Here is a 17,804-nt window from a genome sequence, read left to right as displayed (position 1 = left end):
ACCTGTAACCGTATCAACTGCATTTTAGTAGATTTCAGAATTACCCAATTATTACCAATAAAAAAACTTTACATGAAGCTGTATCTCTAAATTCAATTCTAAGCACAAGAGTCCTGGCAACCGACTTTACCTATAGGTTAAGCATCTTGGCAAACTGCTAGCCCATTGATTCTAAGATCATAGTTCAGCCGCTTGAACTTCTGAACATTGAATGTTAAATAGCCAGACTGTTCAGTTGCTAAGTCGTGTCTGGCTCTTTTGGGACCCCATGGACTGTAGCCTGCCAGACGCCTCTGTCCACATTTTCCAGGGAAGATTACTGGAGTGCGTTACCATTCCCTTCTCCAGGGGACCTTACTGACCTCTAGGACTAAACTCAAATCTTTTGTCTCCAGCATTAGCAGTTGGGTTCTTTACCTGAGCCACCTGGGAAGCCACATCAGATACAAACTGCTACTGTAGGCAGATTCTTCACCCCTCTGAACACCAGGGAAACCCTAAATTAACACCATTCATGCACTTGTTTCGGAGAAGGCAATGGCAACCCACTCCAGTACTCTCGCCTGGAAAATCCCATGGATGGGGGAGCCTGGTAGGCTGCCGCCTATGCAGCCTACCACGACAGGACTGAAGTGACTTAGCAGCAGCAGCATGCACTTGTTTAACTCTCTACCAATCTGTGTGGAGCTTGTCAGAAAGCTAAATCCCCTTTTTAACTGCCCTTTTTTAAAATAACTGGGTATTTTATGTCCCAGGTGCTACTAGCCAAAACTTGGGAAAAATATGTTGAGATCACGGCAGCCATCCCTAAAACACTATAGAGATGCTCCACCCCAGCTGCAGAGGGATGGAGGGTCACACAGGAGGTGAGAAGCAAGCAAAGAGCTTTATCTGCGGCTCACAATTTCTGATTCAATGAGCCATGTCCCCATCCCCGTGGTAAAAGTGCACCCACAAAACTAGTCCCTGGTCCCTAGTTTGGGTACCAGGAAGTTTCTGGACATACCTTGTGTGACCTTAGTCCCCAACCCAGGGAGATTGCTAGAGGCCTAGAAACCACCTCCAGGGCTTAATTAATCCTGAGCAACATGTTTTCCCCACTAGGGATCGAAGCTGCACCCTTAAGAATGGCCTTACCCAATTCATACAAGGGACCCATAGAGGCCCCTGGAGGCACCCACTGAGAGTCTCACTTTCCAGCAATCCCCCAGAAACTCCTCATAGTGTTCAAGGACCAGCTTTGGAAATACATGACTGGAAAAATAAGCAACAGCACACAATATAGGTGTACTGCTTTATTAACATTTATGACATTTATTAATACTTATGATTTATTAACATTTATAACATTTACATATATGTCATAACAATTTATGATAATCGAAATAAAATTATAATACTCAGAGCTTTTAATTGAGCAAGGGACGGGGGAGGCTGGTGGGCTGCCGTCTATGGGGCAGCAGAGTAGGACACGACTGAAGCGATTTAGCAGCAGCATATTGAACACAGCAAATAAAAACCCTGGAATTGGAAGTAAAACCCACGATTGATTAAACAGAAGTCCTTGATTGCTGACAGAATCTCCGACTTGAGTCAGTAATGCAGAGCAGGATCGGTAAACGCGAGCAGATATGGCAGATGCCAATCCTTAGATGGTTTTCCCGAGCAGGGACGCTCGAAATGGGAGCACTTTCCAGTCACAAATCGGCAAGCACCCCCATTTTGAGCATCCCGGTCTGGGTTACTGGAACCTGTTCTGACCCTTATCCTAGGAAAAAGCTAAGCTTAGTGATCTCTGTAAAAGTCATTGGTGTAAGGAGACGTTAAGGAAACTTTATAGACAACTTTCATACCAGGCCCCCAGTTAATGTTTTCACCAAGTGGAAGCTACTCTCTCAACCGGTAACACTCAAAACATGGCGGCACTTCCCTTCGTAAAACGGAAGTGCCCCCACAGTTTGAGTACCACAGGCTGAGAAGTTGCCGGCCAAGATCACCAAGTGAAGGAATTATAAGACAGAACGCTTCAAAGGATTAACACTAAACCAAACCTCAAGAGCAAGAGGGAAAAGCTAACAGGGAAGTCCGATTATGAAGCTCGTGTTTACCCCCCGCCCCTCCACTATTACCATAGTAGAGCTTCGGTTAAGCAGAGTTAAATGCATGAGGTTATTCGACTAGACCTTGCCTTGGACTTCCCAACCAAGTCCTCTGCATTTGAAGCCCGGAGGCGGGGAAGGTACAATCCCTGGCTGGGAACTAGGACCCCTCATGCCACGTCGCGCAGTAGTGAAAAGTTCAGGGCTGCCTCAATTTACGCTGAAATGAGGCAAGACAATTCCCCTCCCTAGATGTCGCTGGCTAAACACTATACCAACTTTGGGGACACAAAAGGTCAACCACCAGAAGAGAATACACTGGGCTGGGCGAGTCGGGGTGGGATTCTCGGTGGTTACGCCTCTGTACTTTCAATGCAGGAGATGTGGGTTCGATCCCAAGTTGAATATCCTGCATGCCTCCTGGCTGAAAAAAAAAAAATGAAAAAACTATTAGAATAGATAAGTGCAGTTTAAATGAGAAAAAGTAGCTTCGAGTCAAACTAAGAGGTAGCAACCCAGTGCAATTTCAGAAGACTGAAAGCAATAAAACTTACTGAAACTAGAAGAGCAGCTGGAAAGAGAAAATGGTGAACAATTTAAGGAAAAGAATGTGCAGGTGATACTCACAAGATGCAGGATTTCATTGCTTCTCTAGCCAGGAAGTGAGGTCTCAGACCTGCCGACCTCTTATATAAGCCAAAGACCCAGCCTTTGCGGGGAAGACCACTCCCCTCCACAGGTCTCCACCCAGACCCACCCTGCCCCATTCTGAGTGAGACCCATCCTCCAATATTTTTTTTAAAACCGTCCACTCCTTCATTGTTTATACCATCAAAACAAACAAATTATAAACAAATTAGGAAAATGCATAGAAGTACCCCCAAAGAACATAACTGTACCTTCTGGGGACTCAGTTATTCATTCAACTACTATTTAGTAATATTTGTTGAACACAGAAGACACGCCAAGGCATGCTTGTTAGTGCCTGGGGTGTTTGGGGTGAATAAAACCACGGATTTTATAGTCTAGAATACTGTTTTTCGACTGAGGGTGTTTTTTTTTCCCTCCCCAGGGGACATCTGGCAAAGAGTGGAGACACATTTGGTTGTCATAACTGGGGAAGGCAATGGAGCACCTTCAACCTTTTGTAGATAATGCCAGGGGTCTTGGCAAACATTCTAAACTGTACAGCGCTTTACAATGTGAATAGTGTGGAAGCTGAGAGACTGAAACCTAGAGGAAGGGTGATGGAAAAAAACAATCAAGAACACATCTAATTCTGTTCATATTATCTCTGAATCTCTGCGTATTCATACAAAGCATTGGTGTAGGGATCACTTCTGAGTTCTTTAAATCCAGCACCCTATTAAAAGGTATTTTAAATGTTTCTTTTTAACAACTATGAATATTACAATTTCTCAAAATATTTTCAGTATCTTTTAAAAATGTGCAGTTTTACTAAATTTATGCGTATTATTGAGATCTGAGTATTCTCCCTGTAAGAAATTCTGGACAAAGATAACAAGTCCATGGGATTTGCTAAAGATTGTTGGATGAATTTCAGAAACTATATAAATAAAATGGTAAAACCAATAAATACATGTGCCTTAATGCTTAATGGCAATACAGAGTATATCTTTAGCCTAATTTCATTAGGCCCCTGTTAGACATTTTCAATTTTTACAAATTTAGGATAATTTATTAATAGTGCTATAATGAGCATTTTTAATTAATATTTTTATTTAAAATTTTTATTGGCAAATAGTTGATTGGCAATGTTGTTAGAATGATTATTTTAAAATATTTCCTTTTCTGTTTTTTCTTTAAATAATTTTTTTTTTTTTACAATGAGCTTTTTTTTTTTTTTTTTTCGGCCACCCTGAGAGGCTTGTGGGATCTTAGTTTCACAACCAGGCATCAAACCTGGGCCCGTGGCAGTGAAAGCATTGAGTCCTAACCATTGGAACATCAGGGAATTCCCTAAAATGTGAATATTTGAGAGCAGCTTTGGTAAAAATGGAGACATTGGTTTCCACCCAGATCTAACCTCGCCACTCCTCTCCACCTGGACCCTCTGCTCTGTCCTCAAACCCAGCAAGGTCCTTTTCATCACCTTATTTTCTCAGCCACTGACAGCTTTTTCTTCCTGCCCTTCACCCTCATGGAGCATGTTCAGGGCCGACCCCTATGTGTCTCTCACATTTCAAGGGCTTAGCATTTCTCTTTGTCTAATCACTAGCCACCAGTTCAATTACTTGTCACAGTTGTCCTTTGAGCTCAGCTCCCAGGGGACAGTGGTTTGTCTTACTCACCTATATCCCCCCACCCCCAAATCAGCCCTGGGGCCTGCACTTAGTAAAAATGCAAGAAGCATCTGTTCTTAAGGGTGACAAACTATTAATGCAATTGACTTTAAGAAATGTGAAACAAAGACTTCCATTCAAAGTTGATTTTAAGTAAATCCTGTGGAGAAGGAAATGGCAACCCGCTCTGGTATTCTAGCCTGGGAAATGCCATGGACAGAGAAACCCGGTTGCAAGAATCAGACATGACTTAGCAACTAAACAACGACCAACGTGCCCATTAAAATCTCAAGTTAATATGTTTATTAGCTGCTTTTTTTCCAATTTTCCCCCAGCTTTATTGATGTACAATTGATTTGTTAACTATTAAAGTTTTATTGATGTATACTTGATTTATTAACTGTTAATGAATCTTAAGTCTCAAGTTAATATCTTTCCTCTTTGAAGGTATTAGTCACTCATTCCAGTCCGACACTACAACCCCATGGAATGTAGCCTGCTAGACTTTGCTGACCATGGGGAGTCTCCAGGCAAGAATACTGGAGTGGATTCCCATTTCCTTCTCCAGGGGATCTTCCCAAACCAGGGGTTGAACCTGGGTCTCCTACATTGCAGGAACATTCTTTACCTTTCCTTTTTACTGAGCCACTTTTTTTTTTCCTTCTTCTTTATTTATTTTTTTTTGGATTAAAAAATTCCAAAGATTTAAGAAATGAGATTTGATAGCCTGGGGTGGCTGGGGGAGACTAGGACTAAATGGAAAAAGTTTGCTAAATCAAACATTCTTCCTGCAGAATTGAAAGCTCTTCATTTGCAAATCACTAGACCTTGTTGTCATTACAATCACCTGGTCTCTCCACCGTCCCCGCCCAATTCGTACCTTTATCTGGCTGGTCTGCATACCAGTAAGAATAGCTTAAAAAAAAAAAAAAAAAAAGATCCTCAACAGTTTTTTAAATCCTTTTGTGTACAGAGGTCTTTGCTCAACAATGAGGTACAGCCTGGAGGTGAATGGGTGATAATCGTGTTTTTTAAAAGGATTCCTACAATCTGCTTTGTGCTGAAGTTGAGAAGATAAAGTGGGGGGAAGGGAGGACTATTTCCAGACTAGATGAAACACTTTAGAAGACCTTACCTGACAGCTGAAATTTATTAGACATCACTTAATATATCTGGCCACCTCATGCGAAGAGTTCACTCACTGGTAAAGACTCTGATGCTGGGAGGGATTGGGGGCAGGAGAAGGGGACGACAGAGGATGAGATGGCTGGATGGCATCACTGACTCGATGGACGTGAGTGTGAGTGAACTCCGGGACTTGGTGATGGATAGGGAGGCCTGGCGTGCTGTGATTGATGGGGTCGCAAAGAGTCAGACACAACTGAGCTACTGAACTGAACTGAACTGAACTGAATATATCAGGGCTTCCCTGGTGGCTCAAGGATAAAGAATCTGCCTGCCAATGCAGGAGACTTGGATTTGATTCCTGAGTCAGGAAGATCCCCTAGAGAAAGAAAAGGCAACCCACTCCAGGATTCTTGCCTGGAGAATCCCATGGACAGAGAAGCTTGGTGGGCTACACTGTGTCCAAAGGGTCACACAGAGAGTTGGACACCACTGAGTAAGGCGATACTCAGTATGGCCTTCAAAACCAATCAAGTAAGCAGTTATGTTAGAACATCAAGTGAGTGCTAAATCCCTTCAGTCATGTCCAGCTCTGTGACACCTGGGACACAGGTAGCCCACCAGGCTCCTCTGTCCATGTGATTCTCCATACAAGATACTGGAGTGGGATGCCATGCCCTCCTCAAAGGGCTCTTCCTGACCCAGGGATCGAACCTGTGTCTTCTGCGACTCCCATGTTGCAGGCCACCAGGCCCCATGTTGGGCCACCAGGGAAGCCCTAGAACATCACAGGATATGGGAAAGAAATAGAGCTAACTTTTGAGAGTTGTAATGATACAGACACGAAACATAGTAGGTCTACTTGTCCAGAATTTTCCAGTTCTTTTAATTGCTTTCTGTCCTAATTTCATTGAATCATGCCTCTTCAAGGACACTTTGTCCAACCAGCTTTTCTAAAATAGCAATTCCATGGAATTTCCCTGATGGTCCAGTGGTTAAGACTCCACACTTCCCATGCAGGGGGCATGGGTTTTATTATTGGTCAGGAAACCAAGATCCCACATGCCATGTGATGAGGCCAAAAGAAATACATGGAATAAATAAAATGGTACAGTTATGACTGATTCACGTTGTTGTATGGCAGAAACCAATATAATGTTGTAAAATAATTTTCATCCAATCAAAAAATAAATAAATGAGCATGAACACATGAATATATTTCAGAAAGTGTCAAAGTTAGTGCACATTTAAAAAAATAATTGTAATTTTTGACATTCACCTCCATGCTGTATCTGGAGTACTTGGTATGCATAATTAGCTGATATTAAAAACTCATTTGCTTATTTCCTTGTCATCTGTTTCCAAAACGAAAATGTAAGCTTGATGAAGGAAGGACATTTTCTATTTTGTTCAGAACTGTGTCCCCAGTGCTTGGTCCATCACAGACTTTTGAAAATATTCACTGAATAAGTGAATCTGCCAACTGGAAAAAAAAAAAAAAAAAACAGTCTGGGAGAACACTTTAGAAAATGCGAGAATCCCTGTGAATGTGAATCTGTGTAATGATAATTTTACATTTTTTTGTTTGCAAAAACAAAAAGCATTTTTTTTACATTTTACATGTCTTTGTTTGCAAAACAAAAAGCAAACCTCTACTTTTAGTAACACCCACTGAGAACTAAGGGAGACGGCAATGGCACCCCACTCCAGTACTCTTGCCTGGAAAATCCCATGGATGGAGGAGCCTGGTAGGCTGCAGTCCATGGGGTCGTTAAGAGTCGGACAAGACTGAGCATCTTCACTTTCTCTTTTCATTTTCATGCATTGGAGAAGGAAATGGCAAACCCACTCCAGTGTTCTTGCCTGGAGAATCCCAAGGATAGGGGAACCTCGTAGGCTGCAATCTTTGGGGTCGCACAGAGTCGGACTGAAGCGATTTAGCAGTAGTAGCAGAGAACCGAGAGGAAACCTTAGGGAGGCATTTCAAATGTTGATCACAGTCACTTAGGATGGGGTGTGCTTGGAGTCACATAGCCCTCATTGAGAATATTTGTCAGACATCTTAAGAGTTGTGTCCTGGTTTTCACCTTATTTCGCATTTCCTTCAGGGTTCTTTACATTGTGTGGATAAGAAATTCATTTAAAGAGTATATGTTTTTATGACTTTTGCCTAATTTAACCATCTATATTCAAGCTTTGTGAGGATGAAAGTGTTAGTCTGTCAGTCACGTCTGTCTTTGCAACCTCATGGACTGTAGCCCACCAGGCTCCTGTCCTTGGGATTCTCCAGGCAAGAGTACTGGAGTGGGTTGCCATGCCCTTCTCCAGGGGATCTTCCTGACCTGGGGATTGAACCTGGGTCTGACTCATTGCAGGCAGATTCTTTACCATCTTGAGCCACCAGGGAAGCCTGTGAGGATGGCCATTCTAACTAATATTGGTGATGGAATGAATGTAATTGATAAGAGAGAGGAAGGTATGAGAGTCATGAGCTTCCAAGTGTCAGAGGTGTTCGAATGTGTCTGATACTGTTGTTGATTAACACCGAGAAGACATGAGTTTGCCTCAGCTTTAGATGGAAGCAAAGTCACGAGTTTTAAGTTTTTTTCTTTTTTGGCCACCCACGTGGCATGCAGGATCTTAGTTCCTAACCAGGGATGGAACCCATGCCCAGAGCAGTGGAAGTGTGGAATCTTAAACACTGGACCACCACCAGGGAAGTTCCAGGAGTTTTAATTCAGGGGATTCTGAAAGCGAATCTTGTAAGATCTTGCAAACCACTTCACTAATCAATTTATCCAGTAGACACACAGCTACATAGTTTGGGGTGGCCTGTTCTGAATTCTTTCAGGGTAAAAATTTTCTCAATAGGGGAGATGGATTGAGAGACTATCTGATTACATGTTCAGTTTTTAAGTCGTGTCTTTGTGACCCTGTGGACTGCAGCACTCCAGGCTTCCCTGTCCTTCACTATCTTCTGGAGTTTGCTCAAATTTATGTCCATTAAGTCGGTGATGGTATCTAACCATCTCATCCTCAGCCGTCCCTTTCTCCTTTGGCTTTCAGTCTTTCCCAGCATCAGGGTCTTTCTCAAGATGAAATGGGGATTTGCAGCCAGAGTGTTGAGTGAGGGGGTCAGTGGATGCAAAATCCTTGAGAAGAGATACCAAAGTGAGGAGGGGTCTTACTAAGTGAGTCTAATAGGATTCTCATTAAGGCAGGTCAAGGACTCAGAAGTTAAATGGAGGGAGAGGAACTTGATCTGGCATGAGAGGTGATTAGCTCTCAAGGGTCAGGGAAAAGATTTAGCAGGATTCTTTGCTAAGACCTGGAAGGCAGGCTCAGGGTCAAGGTCAAACTCATTGTTCCCTCAATTGCAAATTCTACCTGTGGGGCAGAAGGACAGATTTCGTGGAGCCAGGCTGCGGAAATTGATGCAAAAGCTAATGGCGATGGATGGGGGTGGGAATCTGAAAGGGAAAAGGGGACTTGAGGGCAGAAATTCCTTCCTTCTCCTCAGGAAAGAGGTTCAGACCCTCATTCAGCACAAAGAATGAGATTTGTTTTGTTATTTGGCAAAACTAATACAATTATGTAAAGTTTAAAAAAAAAAAACTAAAAAGAGAAAAGAAAAAAAAAGAATGAGATTTGATAGCTGTTTCAGAGAGTATTTTGAATATCACCAGCACACAAAGAGTAGGCAAATATCTGTTTAATAAAGGCAAATTTACTATGAAAGCCCTAGGGGTGGGGACTTGACTGGGTGGGACTTACTCTCATTCTTTGGATTTCTAAGAAATGACTGAGCCAGAACAGTTTTTTAATTTACGGCTTTTTTTTTTTCTTCTTTTTTTAAAAAAGAAACTTAAAGAAAATAAAATAATGAAACTTTTCCTTTTGGAACAAGTTTAGATTTACAGAGAAACTGCAACATGTAGAGTTTCCACTATGCCTACCCCCAGTTTCCCCTATACATGAATACATTATAACTCCAACAAGGACTGAGAAACCCTCTCAGCCAAAGGCAGAAGTGGAGCCTAAGAAAACAGGACAACTGTGTGTAATGCGATGTCCTGAGTGGAATTCGGGAACAGAAAATGACGTTAGGTTAAGGTTAAAAAAACAAAACAAAACCTAGGGAAAGTTGAATTAACCATGGACTGCAGCTAATAATGGGATTCCCTGGTAGCTCAGACGGTAAAGCGTCTGCCTGCAATATATTGGCTTTTTAAATGTAACAGAGCACAGAGAATTGGGTACTCTATAATAACCTAAATGGTAAAAGAATTTGAAAAATAATTGATACCTATAAAAATAAATTTTAAAATACATCATTAATACATTGGTAGAACACATGTGTTACAGTGAATAAACCAATATCATTACTGTTATTAGCTGCAGTCCATCAGTTCAGTTCAGTTCAGTTCAGTAGCTCAGTCGTGTCCGACTCTTTGAGACCCCATGAATCGCAGCACACAAGGCTTCCCTGTCCATCACCATATCCCGGAGTTCACTCAAACCCACGTCCATCGAGTCGGTGATGCCATCCAGCCATCTCATCCTCTGTCGTCCCCTTCTCCTCCTGCCCCCAATCCCTCCCAGCATCAGAGTCTTTTCCAATGAGTCAACTCTTTGCATGAGGTGGCCAAAATACTGGAGTTTCAGCTTTAGCATCATTCCTTCCAAGGAACACCCAGTGCTGATCTCCTTTAGAATGGACTGGTTGGATCTCCTTGCAGTCCAAGGGACTCTCAAGCAGTCCATAGTTAATTTACATTTCCTTAGCTTTGCTATTAGAACATTAGTACAACAAACTTGTTACATTTAATAAGCCAATATTATTATCAGCTGCAATCCATGGTTAATTCAGTTTCCTTAGTTTTTTTTGGGGGGGGGGTTACACTTGGCTGGGAGGGTTTCTCAGGCTTTTATTTCGGGACAGTTTTGAGGCCTTCTGCTCAGGTCTTAAAGAAAGTGCTTCAGCTGGGATTATGTGCTCAGTTGCCCAGTCGTGTCTATCTCTTGGGGACCCCAGGGACCCTAATCTGCCAGCTTCCTCTGTTGGGATTGGTCTCCTGTTTTTCTCATAATTAGATTAGGAGCCTGGTGGGCTGCAGTCCATGGGTCGCAAAAGTTGGACATGAGTGAACTGCCTTAAGAGCTTACATAGAGAGCCTGGGGACTTTCCTGGTAGTCCCGTGGTTAAGTGGAGAAGGAAATGGCAACCCACTCCAGTATTCTTGCCTGTAGAATCCCAGGGACGGAGGAGCCTGGTGGGCTGCTGTCCATAGGGTCTCACAGAGCCAGACAGAACTGAAGTGATTTAGCATGCATGCATGCGTTGGAGAAGGAAATGGCAACCCACTCCAGTGTTCTTGCCTGGAGAATCCCAGGGACGGGGGAGCCTGGTGGGCTGCCGTCCATGGGGTCGCACAGAGTCAGACACGACTGAAGTGACTTAGCAGCAGCAGCAGCAGCGATGTCTACAAAGAATATGTGGCAAGTATGTGTGTCAAGAAGGGGGAGAACCTGGAGGCCTGGAGATCAGACTCCCCTCTGAGCTCCATGGTCCCAGCCCGGCCCAAACATTTGCTTTCATCTCCATGTTAATTGCCCTTCTCCTAAGTCCCATTCCACCAGCCTCAGCATCTTCTTTTGTCTTAGCTGAAGGTGGCATTTAAGGCAAAGCTGTTGGCCATTCTGGCTATTTACTCCATTTTCCTCAGGCTCCCTCATGTATTGTTCAGTCACTCAGTCTCATCCCAGTCTTCCCCCTGCAGTGGTAGCGCCGTGTCCCAGTCACTGGTCCACCAGGGAATTCTTGGTCTCATGTCAATTTAGAACAAGAGAACCTAGAAGAGGAGAGGCACATTTCTTCCTTCTGGACAATACTGACCAAGACTCTATCTTTGACTTAAGCCTGATTGAGTCAGGCTCCCCTGTAGCCTCTTAACTACACCTTGACCTTGACCTGCCCGTGGCCCTCCCAGTCCAATCTTAGCAAAAAAATATGCCTGTCTCCACCCCACCCTTGTTAACTTCTGATCTCTGATCAAGTTCCTCATCCAACACCCCTGATGTCTAAACCCTTGGCTGGCTTTCAGCAAGAATCCTGTTAAGCGAGTTAGTAAGTATCCCCCCACCATGAGATCTCCTCCTGGTAATTTTCCAGCCACTCACTCACCTTTTCTCCACTGTTCAGGCTCTGACTCCCTGAATTTGAGCCCAATCTCAATCCCCCTGGGCTTCCCTGGTGGCTCAGATGGTAAAGAATCTGCCTGCAATACAGGAGACCCAGGTTCAATTCCTGGGTTGGGAAGAAACCCTTGGAGGAGGAAATGCCAACTCCCTCCAGGATTCTCCTCATGGACAGAGGAGCTTGGTGGGCTATAGTGTCTGGGCTCACAAAATATCAGACTCAACTGGGCACAGCACATATTCTTTTCCAATTTAGATTATAATAGAATTTTGAGTAGAGGTCCTTGTGCCATACAGCAGGTCCTTGTTGGTTACCTGTTTTAGAATAGCAGTGTGTACGTGTCCATCCTAAACTCCGAAATCATAAGTTCCTTCTCTAAATCTGTTTCTGTTAAGTCTTGTCGACTTAAAAAAGAAAGAAAGAAAGCACTATGTGAGAGTTGCGAGTTAAGTTTTCTTTGGGACAAAATGAGGACTGCAGTCTAGAGACAGACCTCAGATAGCTCTGAGAAACAGCTCCAGAGAGGCAGGGGGAAGGTCAGTCTGTATGTGATTTTTGGGAAGAGAAGTTATGCAATCAAGCACTTCTTTTTTTTTTTTTTTCTTCTGCAGAAGGTTTCTGCTAATCACGAGGAGGAGCAGATATCACCAAAAAGGATTTTAGTGCTTTCCTAGATATGAGGAGATACAAGAATTGGGCTCATAAAATCAGTTCCTGAAAATATCTAAATTTCTGAAGACCTGTCCTGCCAGTTTTTCCACTGAGCACAACATGCCTCCTTTCTGTGAGCTCCTTTGAAGGGCAACAGCTGCCACAGCTCACGATTTAACCCTCGTAGAGTCAAGTGCCAACTTGCAGTTGATCATCTGTACCCTTTTTTGGCTGCACTGTGCCACTTGTGGGATCTTAGTTCCCTGACCAGGAATTGAACCTGAGCCCTCAGCAAAAAGTGTTACCAAAAGCGTGTGTGGGGTCTGGCTGCCTGCCACTCAAAAGCAAATAATCAGGCCAGGTTGGTGGAAAGGAAAGTTTGCTTTATTTCAGATGCTGGCAACTAGGTTGGGGGAGGGTGGTGGACATCGACCCAAAAGCCGACTCCACCCCACCTCAAGAAGGGGGTGAGAGCTTTTATAGACAGGGGGAGGGGGGCTACACGTGGAAACAGCACAGTCCTCTCCAACAGTCATCTTCAAATTGGTCATCAGTGGTCTGAGCAGCATCAACTTGATTGTGTTAGGTACAGTTAACCTTCAGTTTCAGGGCCCATTTGTTCCCATTTCTTTCCAGTCAATTCTCTGAATTGTGGCAGCTCATGTCCAGGGTGCAGTCCGGTCGCCCTGTAGTTAACTTCTCCACCTGCTGCTTTGGTATCTATACACAGCTCACAGATACGGCTCAGAATATTGTCCATAGCTCTTGAGAGGGAACTAAAGGTCCTTGACTATGTTGAATGACTACATTGTTATTTAGTCTGCTTTAATTGTTTTCGTTTGTTTCAGCATTTCTCCTTCTCTGATCACACTTATTCTTTGACTAAAGTCTTCCACGGGCAAAAGGCAGGCAGAAGATACGGTGTGGGGGGCAAGGACCAAAGCATGGAGTCCTAATCACTGGACCACCTGAGAATTCCCAAGTCTTCACCAACTTTTAACAAGTGTCCAATGGATTTTTTTTTTTAATACTTGTTCCAGAACCTGCACGGTTAAACACTCAGAACCATACCATTTATTCTAGGATTCTACACTCAGATGGGTTTTACTGATGATGTACTTTAAGAAAAAAAAAAGAGAGAGAGAGAGAGAACATGCTACAGTGATGTAGATTTGGAGATAAGGGAGGGAAGGGATGGGCCATGAAGGACCTCTCTACTCAGCCCTGGAAATCATCTCAATAATTAGGTCCTGTTATCTGCTCTCTGGACTCATTTTTACCATCAACTCTGTGTTTCCAACACAATAACCATTAGCCATGTGTAGCTCTTTAAAATTTAATTAATTAAGAATTCAGCTCCTCACAAGGTCCTACTGAATAGCACAGGGAATTGTATTCAGTATCCTGAGATAAACCATAAGGGAAAAGAATACTTAAAAAATTTATATATATGTATAACTTAGTCATTTTGTTGTACAGCAGAAATTAGCACAACATTGTAAATCAATTTTATTTCAATTAAAAAAAGAAAAGAAACAGGTGGGAAAAAAAATTCAGCTCCTCAGTCTGGAGTTGCCAGGCGAAATACAGGATGAACTGTTAAATTTGAAGCTGAGGAAATTCCCCAGGGGTCCAGTGGCTATGATTACACGTCCACTGCGAGGGGCATGAATTTGATTCCTGGTGGGGAACTAAGATCCTGCAAGTCTTGCAGCAAGGCAAACAAAACAACAAAAAAAGAGGATTACTTTGAGATCTTGTAAGGGGTCACAGGAGCCAAGGTTAGTCTTGTACGTGTGTATGAGTTGCTTTTGTCATGTCCAACTCTTTGCCAGGCTTCTCTGTCCATGGGATCTCCAGGCAAGAATACTGGAGTGGGTTCTCATTTCCTTCTCCAGAGGATCTTCCTGACCCAGGGATCAAAGTTGGGTCTCCTGCATTGCAGGGGCATTCTTTATTTTCTGAGCCCCGCTGATCCTCAAATTCAGCCGGAATAAAGTTTTCCGTTTTTTTCTTAGATTGACTCATTTTTCATTGACAGTGAAGAGGTCTAGAAAATATTCCAAGGCATTACAGCTTCTGGAAAAGAGATTTCAAATGTTCAGCTCATTTCAAAGAACTGAGTCTCATGAGCTAGGTGCAAAAATACATTTTTAACACAAAGAACAAAGATAGCTCACTTAGCAGGGAATTCCTCTTGGATGACTCTAGAATCCTGAAGAGGTTTGGGGGTGGGGATTAATCTCATTTTCTTTTTCATCTGTTTAGGATTATAGCAGCAGCAGCAGCACGACACTTTTTTAGTTTCCAAAATCCAATTTCACTGAATATTCCTGAAGATTTCTTTTGAGCAATTTATTTGTTCATTAGGTATTAGTTGAAATCTATTTCCCAAGTCCTAATTCACTGGTAAGAAAGGGAGATATAATCCCTTAGTACTTGGGGTCCATGCTCAAGGGCTCAGAACCTGAGCTATGGCCACTGGGTGGAGCGGACAGTATAGGGGTGACTCCTCTGGTCTGAGATCCTATGAAAGACATTCCAAAGAAAGCTTTGGGAGGAAAAACTTATTCCTCTTCCAAATCAGGTCTAATAGCTGAAGGCCAGAAAACTAACAGTAGCAAGATTAGCAGGAGAAAAGAAGCTTATTAACAAGTGCATGAGGGACCTCCCAGTATTGAGAAACTAGAAAAACTTTTACAAAAGGCTTCCCCGGTGGCTCAGATGGTGTAGAATCCGCCTGCAATGCAGGAGACCTGGGTTTGACCCCTGGGTTGGGAAATCCCCTGGAGGAGGGCATGGCTAATCCACTCTAGTATCCTTGCCTGGAGAAGCCCATGGACAGAGAAACCTGGCGGGCTACAGTCCACCGGGTTGCAAAGAGCAATTAACACTTTAACTGAAGGGGGGTGCATAAGGGCTTCAGTGGGAGGGTATGGAAAGTTCTATGGGGCTTTTTGATGCTGGGGCTATGGGCCTTCTGCCTTGGCAACTGAATTTACAGGAAACTTCCCTTGGAGGAAGTGGTTGAAGGCAGCTGTTTTTTGGGGGGGCAGATGAAGCTTATCTAAGATTTCTTTCTGCATCTTCAGCAGCTGAATTGTTTTTTGGGGGGCTAAATATAATTTGGGGACAAAAGGAACTTCCCTGGTGGTCCAGCGATTAAGACTGCTTCCACTGCAGGGGTGCGGTTAAAATCCCTAGTTGGGGAACTCAGATCACATTTATCTCACAGTACAGTCAAAACAAACAACACACACAGGAATAAGGATAATTTAGGGATTAAAGATTATTTTATCTGAACTCTGGGATTCCATGTGGGCACCCATTTCAAAGGGAAGTAAGACAGGCAAGCATAGTAGGGTGGGGGGGTATGTAAAGGTGTTATAAAAACTCACATTCACAGGATAAAAAGTTTAATCTGAAAAACTTTGTTTTGGAGCCAAGGCCTGTGGCTTCTAACACCCTGGGCAGTGAAAGCCAGAGTCCTAACTACTGGACCACCAGGAAATTTCCTCTTGAATGTTTTTCCAGATTTTATGAGGCTGGAATGGTGGGGCTGGTGAGTAAAGCTGAAGCTTCATAGTCAGGAACCCGATTTCTGAAATAGAAGCCCCATGAGAGCTGAAGAAGGGGGTGACAGAGGATGAGATGATTGGATGGCATCACTGATTCAATGGACATAAGTTTGTGCAAACTCTGGGAAATGGTGAAGGACAGGGAAGCCTAGAGTGCTGCAATCCATGGGTTCACGAAGAGTCAGACATGACTGGAAGTGACTTAGCATGTAGCAGATACCCATTTCACAGATGGGCACACTGAGACCCCGGCAAAGTGTGGTCCCAGCTGACAAATCAGCTAACTGAACAGGAAAGCAAATTTGGGGTGAACGTGGAGAAAGAAGAGGGGCTGAGTAGACTAGAAACAAATTTTGAGGAAGAGGTGTAACTCCCCAGGAAGACATATATCTGCAGTTATCCCAGGACTTTATTTTGGAGTGAAAACTTCTATTTAGTGAGTGAAATCTGTGACTCAACATGCTTCAGCTACAAATTGGCACTTGCCATCCTCCTCTACAAGGATTAAATCCGATGCTACTGCAGCTGCTGACCTTCAACACCCCCTGAAAGGAGCTCAGGGTAGAGAGCAGAAACTGTTGCAGAGAGGCCAACTCTGACTCCATGTTGGAAACTGTTTCTTTGGCTAGCCTTTATTATTATAATCATGCTTAATGGCTTGCCTGGAGGACCCTGCCCTTCTGCTTGTCTGTAAACTAAAGTGCCTTTGTTCAGCTCACAAAGAGATAATGTGCTCCTCCCCACCTGTGAACAGAACAGATTAACACACCCTTTCTGAAGGCTGGACATCCCCTTGGAGATGTTTTGCAGGACTGAAGACCCTTCCACTACTTCCTCACTGCCTCTGAATCTCTCTCGCGCCTTTTGACTTTAGTCCCTCATTGCTTTCTCTCTGATCTTGAAAAGAACCTGGCATCCAGACCCCAATAAGATGGTGATTTTGAGGCGCTAGCCTGCCTCTTCTCCGTCTGCCGGCTCCTGATTAAACTCTCTTCTTTGCTTCAACACCTCGCCTCTCGGATTCACTGGCCTATTATTGTGAGGCAAGCAGAGCAGCTTGGACTCAGTAACAAAATGAGGTAGTCTGTACTCCAGGAAAAACTGGCAGGACAGGTCTTCAGAAAGATATTTCCAGGAGCTGATTTTATGAGCCCAGGTCTTGTATCTCCCCATATCTAGGAAAGCACTAAAATCCTACATGGTGATGTCTGCTCCTCGTGACTAGTAGAAACCTGCAGGGGAAAAAAAAAAAAAAAGTGCTTGATTGCTTATACTTCTCTTCCCCCAAAATCACACACATAGCTGATCTTCCCCCTGCCTCTTTCGAGCAGTTTCTCAGAGCTGCCTGAGGTGCTGTCTCTCCAGCAGCGGTCCTCATTTTGCCCCCAAATAAACTTACTTGGGGGCTTCCCTGGTGGCTCAGTGGGTAAAGAATCTGCCTGCAATGTGGGAGACCTGGGTTTGATCCCTGGGTGGGGAAGACCGCCTGGAGGAGGGCATGGCAATCTACTCCAGTATTCTTGCCTGGAGAATCCCTGTGGACAGAGGAGCCTGGCGGCTACAGTCCATGAGGTTGCAAAGAGTCAGACATAACTGTGCGACAATCACAAACACACAAACGTCCTTGGCTCCCAACTCTCACTACTTAACACAAGCAATCCATTGTTTGTGCCACCTGGGCTGTGACTGTCTTCTTCATCAGAGTGGGAGCACCTCAAAGCCAAGAACAAGGCAGACACGTCTCTGGATTCAGCGTGGGCCCTGGTCTGCAGTAAGCTTGCTGAGTAGGTGAAATGGACCAGGGAGTGATTTCACTGAGCCCTGGTTCAGAAGATCTGGCGGAGGAGCC

General features: G+C 43.8%; 2 long non-coding RNA genes across 2 annotated transcripts; both read right to left on the bottom strand.

The window, feature by feature from the left end:
* Positions 1-1,282: 1,282 nt before the first annotated feature.
* LOC123330312 lies at positions 1,283-5,669 on the bottom strand. The gene is made up of 2 exons (XR_006546145.2): positions 2,727-5,669; positions 1,283-2,523 (listed from the first exon to the last, which is right to left on the bottom strand). It is a non-coding gene; the product is annotated as an uncharacterized LOC123330312 (long non-coding RNA).
* Positions 5,670-12,187: 6,518 nt separating this feature from the next.
* Positions 12,188-15,158, bottom strand: LOC123330311. The gene is made up of 2 exons (XR_006546143.2): positions 14,558-15,158; positions 12,188-14,456 (listed from the first exon to the last, which is right to left on the bottom strand). It is a non-coding gene; the product is annotated as an uncharacterized LOC123330311 (long non-coding RNA).
* Positions 15,159-17,804: the final 2,646 nt, after the last annotated feature.

This window comes from Bubalus bubalis, chromosome 18, assembly GCF_019923935.1.
Source record: "Bubalus bubalis isolate 160015118507 breed Murrah chromosome 18, NDDB_SH_1, whole genome shotgun sequence".
In the NCBI taxonomy this organism is placed as follows: Eukaryota; Metazoa; Chordata; class Mammalia; order Artiodactyla; family Bovidae; genus Bubalus; species Bubalus bubalis.
The sequence above is the reverse complement of the archived record's forward strand: the minus strand, read 5'-3'. Positions and strand labels throughout refer to the sequence as shown.